The sequence below is a fragment of the Sinocyclocheilus rhinocerous genome, unplaced genomic scaffold (assembly GCF_001515625.1).
Source record: "Sinocyclocheilus rhinocerous isolate Xijiao unplaced genomic scaffold, SAMN03320098_v1.1 scaffold2870, whole genome shotgun sequence".
NCBI classification, from domain to species: Eukaryota; Metazoa; Chordata; class Actinopteri; order Cypriniformes; family Cyprinidae; genus Sinocyclocheilus; species Sinocyclocheilus rhinocerous.
The window spans coordinates 289,830-300,061 of record NW_015627340.1 but is presented as its reverse complement, the minus strand read 5'-3'; the positions used below and the strand labels follow the sequence as shown (position 1 = coordinate 300,061).

The following is a 10,232-nucleotide window of genomic DNA, read 5'->3' as shown; positions in this document are numbered from 1 at the left end:
GATTGTACCACCGCCAATTCTCACCAATTCTTTCACATGACCTGTGCAACTTATCGTACAATAATACAATGGCTTTATGAGGGACTATTATTTATTAAGCTGCTTTAGGACCATTTACATTGTGAAAAGTAATATACAAACACAGCTGAAGTGAAAACAAACACTAAAATGTTCACAGTTATTTAAACAAAGTAGCTTCTGTAATGGAGTAAAATAAATTCATGATCACTTGACATTTATTCATAAATGATATTTAGCCTACTCAAAGGATGATTTATACTGTATACTCAAAGCAGTCATTCAAGAACATCAGATTAAACCGTGTTTGTTGGTGATTTCCACATGCTGTTCTTCTGTTGAAGACTCCTGGATCTGATGTCATAAACCAGCACAGAAACACTGGCAACGCCCACCAAAGCAGAGAGGGCCAATCGGATTACAGATTCAGTAAAACCACAGCAGTGGATGGAGTCTTGTGTGAGAACACATGAGCAAAGTTAAAAAAACAAAAAAAAGTATACAGTGTCATTGATGTACCTTAAAGATAAAGTAATGATAAATACAGACACTAATTAGTGTGAATGTGTGTCTGATCTATAACAAACACTAGAAACAGTAGCACTATATAACCTGAAGATCTTTTATGTAGGTCTTTATGTTAATAATTATGATACTTATAGTACATACAAAAAATAGAAACAGAGATGAAGCTTACATTTTAAATTACAATTATTTTAAGATCATCAGATGCCTTACAGCAGTTATTATCACAGTTATAGTTACAGTTACTGTATGACGTCAGTGTACACTGAAGTTTCTTATTTTAAAGGAAGGTTTGATTCCTCATAATATTATTGTCAGATCATCTGAATTATTCACAGACAGCTGATAAACAATCATTACTTCAAAAAAACTTGAGTTACTCACCACTGACGGTAACAGTGAATCTCTTGTATAAAGTCTGTTTGTTGCTGCTGATCTTCACTGTATAAAGTCCAGCATCTGTGGTTCTTGTGTTTGTGATGATCAGAGATCCAGTCTGATGATCCAGTTTCAATCTGTCTCTGAATCTCTCGTCATAATAAATTGGTAAGCTCATGGATTCTATATCAGCTTTAGCTATGAGTTTTCCTTCATCTCCAAACCTCCACACTATCAGCTCATTTCCTTGTATTTCAGTAACATTAGTCCGAAGAGTGACAGAATCTCCCTCCATCACTGATACGATCATTTCAGCTTTATAAGCATCACAGACATATGGAGACTCTACAAGAAATAAATTCAGAGACAGATTAAACATATTAAACAAAGTTACTGGAAATAGAATATGGAGCTTCACAGTTGATTAGTTCATCTCATGGTTACTACATAAATCATAAAAGTATAGTATCAGTCTGACATGTAGAAAAGTTGCATGTAGTTGACCAATTTGATTGGCCATGAGGCGTCTTGTTTCATATCACAACACAGGGACATTTTATTGTTTGAATCCTCATTTTATTGTTAAAATTCCTAATTCTAGAGAATGAATCCTGCTTTGAAATATTTCAATACTGTTACTGGTGGAATGAAACTAAAAATATCTGGCTATATTCTGTATCAAATCAAAGTCACTTGATATAGATTTCTTCCTAGAACTGTAGTATAAAATCAACATCATGCTGATGTTCTGAATATCAGTCATGTGATCACCTGCAGCCCAATCACAGCTGTGATGATATCTGTGATGATACTTGATCTAATTATTAAAAAATCCTCACCATCCTCACCATAGACAGTGAATTTCTGATTTAAGGTCCCAGTGCTGTGGTGGATATGTAGTCCAGAGTGTTGGTTCTAATGTTCTTTATGGTGAGAGATCCAGACTGATCCAGCTGCAGTCTGCCTCTGAAAATCTCAGTGTGACTGGGATAGGAGATGTCATTTCCATCAGTTTGAGCAATGACTGAATCTCCAAACCTCCACTCTATCAGATAACATTTCTGTATTTGAGTGAGATCAGGGTTTAGAGTGACAGATTCTCCCTCCATCACTGTCTTCACGTCATCTGCATCAGCACCAAATACACCTGCAGAACAAACAGAATAAACACCATTCAGAAGAGAATAAACTCATATAACATTGCTGCTAATGCCAGTGAACAGATCTAACTGAGATAATTTAGTCTTGTCTGATGCGGTTTAAATTAACCAAGTAAAGAAAGAAAATTCTCTGTTATTGGATGAAGAATATAAGGATGTGGTACTTTTACATTCATTAGCAAATTTACCTACAAATGAGAAATACAAAAAAACATCCTAAAGAGGCAGTAACGTGAGACAGGCTGTGATACAATGTTACCAGCTACAACGGTTAGCTATTGATTATTAAGGGGGCAGTCGTGGCCTAATGGTTAGAGAGTCGGACTTGTAAGGTCATGGGTTCGAGTCTCGGTACTGGCAGGGATTGCAGGTGGGGGGAGTGGATGTACGCTCTCTTCCACCCTCAATACCACGACTGAGATGAGACCCTTGAGCAAGGCACCCCCAACTGCTCCCCGGGCGCCGCAGCAAAAGTGGCTGCCCACTGCTCCAGGTGTGTGTTCACGGTGTGTGTGTGTTTGTTCACTACTCACTGCTGTGTGTGTGCACTTGGATGGGTTAAATGCAGAGGTTTTAAGCTGTTTCTTATTTGTATTTTTATTAAATCAGCTGGTTTTACTTGGTTTTAGTTGTTTTTTTTCATTCATGTTAGCAATATGTTAAATCATGCTAAAAAGATGCTAACAACATGTTAGCAACATGCTAACAAGCTAATCATGCTAAAACATGCTAGCAACATGCTATCAACATCTATCTAATCTATTTAAACTTTGAAACTTCGAGCTTTTACAGCTGCTTCAAACTTTCAGGGTAGGCATTCTCAAGCCAACTTCAAAGTTTGTTCTCAAACTTTACTCATATAGTTTCTGTTTGATATCTTTACATCTGATGTTACTTATGGACAGGTCAACAAATGGACAGAGCATTAAAATTAAAAGCACCTGGTTCACATATCTTAATTTGTTGGTTCATTCCTACAATTCAGTACATTTTCATCTCTCCATCCCATCTTTCATCAACATATCAGATAAAATATTAAACTCATAAATTAAAAAAGACAGAAATGATATTGATTTTGTCAGGATGGTTTCCCTACAGTGGTTCAGGCTGTAGGGTTGCCGATTGACTAAAGAAACGTTGTCAGCACGATGGCATGAAACTGTACATTTCTTGTCTATTGCCACCCACTGCCACTTATAGTAACAACGGAAATAAGCGCAGTTAGAATAGCTAAATATGTGGGAGAGCGTTGCTATTGAGTGACTATACTGTATTGCAATAGGTAGCACTTCAATATTAACCTTGAATCAAGACTAGTTAGCACATGATTTATAACTGAAATGGTTTAATAACAGAATTTTGTTACGATTACACTTGAATTGGTTACAAAATAGATGAAGGATGACCCCAGTTAAATGTACCCAGCATGTGTCAAATATTACCTGAGAGAGAGAGAGAGAGAAAGACAGAGGGAGAGAGAGCAGAGCCCCAAGAAAGGGGCCCCAGCAAAGAAAGCAAGATCGCCAGCCAAGAAAAGATCCCTTCCTTGACCATGTGACTAAAAACCAAATATGAGACATTCAAACTGACCGATCAGCAAATTACAGCTTTCCCCACCATGCAAAAGGTGTGATAATTAGCAGACCCCCGATGTATACACATGTTGGCCTACAGGCCTTGATCACCATCAGCACCTCTGTGCCTTCGGGAATTCCAAATGGACCTTTTATTATGGAAGATAGATTTGGGACAGGAAAGCAGAAGTCTTTGATCATTTTTGACCCTAAAATTTGTTTTCTTATATTGCAATGGATATAATGAAGTCAACATTAACATTTATCTTTGGTTTAAGTGGTTTGATTATTATTTTTTTATTACATTCCTGTATGTTCCATTAACTTCTACAATGAAAAACTGTAATTATTTATTGTAATTAATTATTTAGTGTTTCTTTCTTAACATTTTATTATTCACCATTTTAGAAATTGTTCTGTGACCTTGTCACATTCCATACTGTTTGATAAAATGACAGAAATCGGTATGATATTATTGGCATCTTCCGATCTGGAACTAATTTGGAAAGAAACTTGAGGAAAAAAATACAACATCAGCCTGTAAACAAATGAACGATGTCAAAGTGAAAACGAAAGTATTAAAATAATTTTTATGCACTTACCACACATTATCAGCAAAAACAAAACGATTTTGAAAGTGCTCTTCATATTGTTGAAGATTCCAGCAAATTCTGAATTCGATGGATATTATTAATGCTCGTTTAAGAACCACATCTACTACTGAAAGTGACGATAGTTAACAAACCCCACTAAAGACCAACAGAGAGATTTTTTACTTTTGTTTCTGTTAAAGGCCTGCTGTTAAACAGTTCTAGGAAGATGTTGACCACTGGAGTGGTTGAAAAACAACTTACCACAGTCACGCGGTCACAAAAATAAATGTGTGAACGTTAGTCAGTTCTTCAGTTTACATTCCACTTGACACAAGCTAGTTTACATTAGCTTGATCTTCATGTCTCATCACATTTTAGCTTATTTTTGCATTTATGGCTGTTGAACCCCACGATCCAAAGATGTTTGGCCTAATCAAGTATCTCTATATTGTTAAATTTATTGTTTGGTTCAGTCTTAGTTTCTACGCTGCCTACAAACCATAATCAAACTCTACAGAGCAACTAAACCACCGCCATCAGCTGCGTCAGTTACTGAATGTCCACATGAAAAGATTTCAGCAAAAGATAAGTTCAGTACAACGATCTGAATGATTCATATCAACAAAACATGTATTTTGTGTGAATACTGTATGGCAGCAATTGATCAGTTGAGAGCAAATGAGAAGAACTGCAAGTGTAGAGGCACTTTAACCTTTAAACACAATGTGGTTTAATGAGCTTCTGCTAAAACAAATAATGATAAACATCTCAGTCTCATGGGAAACGGAAGTACTCAGGAGACAAAATAGATACAAAAAGGTGCAGATATTTCGAGAAGGGTGTTCCTGCACAACCGGAGGCTGCAGTTTCAGGACCGCATTTCTAGGACCTTGGTGGTTTAGTTTGTAGTAATGTTTGTACATGTTGTTAAAGATATTGAATCTCAGGAAAAAAAATGTTTTATTTAAATTGTGATTTTTGATTTATAAATGCATCAGATGTTAATTACAAAGTGTGTAATACCTGCTTTGAGTTAACAATTTTAAATTTAAATGAATTTACACTTAAAATATAAAAAGTCTTTAAACAACAGAAAAAGTGGAGTACCTTAAGTCTTAGTTTCTTGAAATATACTGTATATTGATTAGCCCCCTTAAGTTTAACTAGCTCATTATCAGGTATAATAAAGATGGAATCAAATGAAATCAGCATTTGCAGTCACTAAATTACAGCCAGATATTTAAAAGTTTGTAGACAGACAAGACTCAAGAATGATTCAAGAATGCATATTTATATACTGTATATACTAATTTTTGCAATAACACGTAATACAACATCATAAAAAAAGACCCCCTTTTTAAGAACATCGTAATAATCAATAAAACTAGCAATCGGGAATTCATTATTATTTCTTAGCAGTTCTCACGTTGGCTACGTAAACTATGCATCGTTTTAAGGTTATAAAATAAAACTTAATTGAAAATCGGTAAAGTTACTCACTCTGAGTGCGGTCCATGTCGTCCATCTTTAGTGATCCAATTCGGTAGGTGGCGCTGTTACAAAAGAATAGGGTCCTAGAACTGCGGTCCTGAAACTGCAGCCTCTGGTTGTGCAGGAACATACTATATATGCTTATTTGTACGTGAATGTGTGTGCGAAAGGTAAAGCATAAAAGACCAGAAATTGACCAGTGCAAATTAATGTTTTTTTTTTTCAATAGTGAACAATGACATCCAAATATGCTTTTTATAACATAATCGTATTTTGTTGATACATAACATTTTTAATGATTACAGAATACAGTTGTGTTTAATGTAGAGATGCGATCGATCGGCCAGGGATCGGAATCGGACGATTTTCCTCATGATCGGCCCGGATCGGTGATCGGTCGGTCAGTCTCACTTCTTTCCGATTTCGAGCCGATCCGTTTTGTTACCAGCGGCACAGGCAATAACATCAGCCGCGCACCAGTGGAGCGCACAATCCGCGCTCAGTCTCAAACAGCTTGTGAGTCACAAATACCAAAATGAGTGGCTAACTGCGCTAAAACGTTCAAATACATACAAATGTCAAAATGCCCATCTTGGCGAGTATCCAGTTAAACAGTCAGTTTTGGAACGTTGAATAGTTGAGAAAGAGAATGCATGTTGTGTAACAGTATTTTGGGTCCGTGGATAAACTCTTAAAGGGACCGCAGTCCAATATTCCTGCTGCTGTCGGTCATGTTAATCAAAGAACAAAAGACAAAGAAAATAATTCTGCTCTTGACTGAATACGTTTTATAACTTTAATGGTAAGCATTAATCTGTATTTAATTTTTACAATGAAGACTACAGAAATTAAAGTAATCAAATCTAAAATAAACACTGGGTGTGTTATTTTACATTTGATTACTTTAAAGGGGTCATATGATGCGATTTCAAGTTTTCCTTTCTCTTTGGAGTGTTACAAGCTGATTGTGCATAGATAAGATCCCTGAAGTTGCAAAGACTAAAGTCTCAAAACCAAAGAGATATTCTTTATCAAAGTTATGAAGCTCGCGATTATGGTAAGGGGCGTTACATTTCCGACGCGTGCTTGTGGTGTTCGGCCAATCACAATGCACTGGGTCAGCTGGCCAATCAGAGCAGACTGCGCTTGTCGGAAGGAGGGACTTTGTAGAAAACGAAGCGTTTGAGAGAGGCGGGGCATAGAGGACCTACAATGTACAGTATTTGAAAAATAATGTGTTTTTTGAACATTAAAGCATGTCAACATATTGTTTTTTTTTTTTGTTCTTATTTTATTACTGACTTTGTACTTGTTTTTTTATTTAAATAAAACTTTGCATTGAAGAAAAGTAGATTTTTGTTTGTATATGCTGTCAATAATAGTTCTTAGAAAGAAAATCGGAATCGGCAAAAATCGGTATCAGCAGATCACACTAACGAAAAATCGGAATCGGCCAAGAAAACTGCAATCAGCGCATCTCTAGTTTAATGTGATCCTGAAAGTCACTGTGTGAATGATTGATGAAAGGTCAAATCACACAGATCATCACGGGATATTGTTATTATTATTTGAATATATCAATCTAAATGCAAGAATCATTTTTAAGTCATTTGAACTCAGTTTAATGGTGTACAGTACGTCTCTCCTAAAGACCCTGCTGGAGTGCCAACTAGTGACCGAACATGGAAAAACAACATGCTATTTTACAAGATCAAAGGTCTTAAAAACTGATACAGTATGTGGAAACTTCCCTTTTTTTAAAAGTATATTTAAAAAACAATTATATTATATTAATAATTATTTTGTCACATATTTAGTTACGTGCTCACTGCCTGATCCTGTTCTTTAGTTGTTCTTGTATGCGTGTGTATTTTCATGCTTCATGGTCTGGTTTGCATGGCCTACACAGCAAAATCCCCAGAGTTAAATCAACTTTGCTCAGAGTACATATTGTCCCAATCTAACACTGAAGTTAATGGGATAATTAAGCAATTAATTGAGGAGTGAGCATTAGTAAAGAAAACCCGCTGTTAACAACGTTGAAGATGAACAACTACTGCTCAGGCTTTTAGACATGAAAATGTATCACATAATCCTCAACAGTGGTAACACTGCTTCAGTGTCACTTTAACACTCTGTAGACTGGGACAATGTACTCCGAGCAGACTTGATTTAACTCTGGGGATTTTGCGGTGTATTCGCCCCTGCTGTAACTGCACTTGTCTAGAAACACAAGGCATCTTTATTAAAGACCATTCATACGTAAATGTGTAGTCTGACCAAATTAAAGTATTCGCAAGCAACATATTAAACTGCAAATATTTCAATATATATTTTACCTGATTCTTTTTGGATGCTTTCAGGATGTTGTAGTTCCCAACCTAGGAAAAAAAGATTTACAAGGGGTCGCCAAGCTCAGTTTGAGGGTTGCAAATAAGGATGAAATGGTTACAGTTTTTTTTTTTTTTTTTTTTGTTAAACTTATTCCATATTTATGGACTTTGACACTGTAAAATAATGTTATTGTTGCTTTTCCATGTTCATTCACTAGTTGGCACTCCAGCAGGTTCTTTAGGAGAGCCTACTGTCTGTACACCTTTTAAAGAGAACTGGTAAAGCTAAACCAGTTGGGGCTTGGGCTATCAAGAGCTGACGTACATAAATAAACTTACTTGGTTCATCTAACATACCGCACACAACACCAAACTTGAGAAAAGCATCGAACCCATTTTGCTTTCACCTACTCTGTGCGTGCTATTTCTACCAAATGCTAATCACTGCCACCTGCTGGAAATGGGCGGAACGTAGTAGGTTGCTGCATTGACAGCACATTCAAACACTGGCCGATCGCCAGAACATTTCAAAATAAACATTCATTTGCAGCGGGCCTTTTTAACACCTTTAAACCGAGTTAAAATGACTGAAGTTTAACAAAGATTCTGACATGTGGATTGAATGATAACATGTAGATGGGTCAGATGGGTCAACCCTCTTAATCTAAACAAATCACACAGTAACATTTGCAATAAACACACACACATATGTATATAGAAGATGCTCTAGAGACCTTTATCTGACTTTTACCTTTATTTGTCCTTTACCACCCAGAAACAGCTGAATACAATGAAGATACTTGATCAGATCAATCATCTGTAGATCCGTATATGTTTCTTGTTGCCCCAGTTCTTCTGGATTTAGTCCAGGGTTCCTCAAATCTTGCCCTGGAGGGCCAATGCACTGCAGAGTTTAGCTCCAACCCTGACCAAACTCACCTACCTGTGTTCTTCTTCTTCTTCTTAAGTTTTGCGCAAATCTGTAATGGAAACGCGCCTACTGACTTCACTTAATCACCAAACACACCTGATGAACACAGAAATAATTGCTTTAAACAAATTTGATATTACTAAAAATAATTGCAACAACACTTTAACACTAATTTAAATGCATAATCGAAATAAGTTAACATTTTTATGAGAAAGATGAAGGTAAACATTTGTTTTGCTTACTTGAGTTGTTAGTAACATTTAATTAATTTACAATCATCATTATTTGACATTAACACCACAAGCACAACTGGAATAAGATCGGGTGAATCGTTTTCTTCAGCAGTTTGAACATCAGAAGAGTTTTTAAATAAGTCTTCGATTTTGTCTAAGACTTTAAAAAAACACAACAAATGTTATATCAACTGGGTATTGGCACGATTGAAAATGTCACACTGAAGATGAGAGTAATGCCAGTCTGTCCTAAAGTGGTTCTGTGTGAATAAACACCTCTGTGCACTTGCCTTCAGAGTCTGTATACCTTCTCATATAGACATATTTAGAAATGAAGTCTAATAACAGTTTCTGCATTGTTCCTCCAGAGTGATATTTTAAGATTGAGATTGGTATATGTGTTCAGCGTTCCCCTTTATGGCAGTAGGGCACATTAGTACGGAAAACGCCTTGATATCTTTAGAAGATTTGATATTACTAGCAATTGCAATCTTTGACTAAATCGGTTTTGTGTAGAAGGTGGAGAAGGAAAAGACATTCACCACAAACAACACAAACTCAAACCTGAGATTTGTATTGTTGCAAATTATTTATCTTTTTTGTAGGCTATTTTATGTATTCATTAAACTTTTATTTTTTGTTCTCCAAATATACTGAACAATTCAAATGTATACATTAAACTTTACTGACGCTGATAAATACGGAAAAGGAGGTCTCTGGTCTATGCAAACAGCAGATGGCGTAATGTGGTTCTGTAGTTTGCGATCCTCCTTTGGATTGGATGCAGACTTTTTTTTGGCGGAGTGTAGGTGTAATTTTCACTAACTTCACGCAATATAATATGATTTTATTATCGTGATTTGGACTTTATTCTTAAAATATTATGACGTTAATCTTATTTATTTAGTTATTTTTCAGCGTGGCATTAAAATGCCGCTGTAGGCTATTACTGCATGCAAACACAATCTTGGCACAGCGGCCCAAAAAGAAAAAAAG

At 36.0% G+C, this 10,232-nt stretch overlaps 1 pseudogene; it reads right to left on the bottom strand.

Moving 5' to 3' along the window:
• Positions 1-293: 293 nt before the first annotated feature.
• On the bottom strand, positions 294-5,773 carry LOC107727145 (uncharacterized; annotated as a pseudogene).
• Between the last annotated feature and the right edge of the window lie 4,459 nt (positions 5,774-10,232).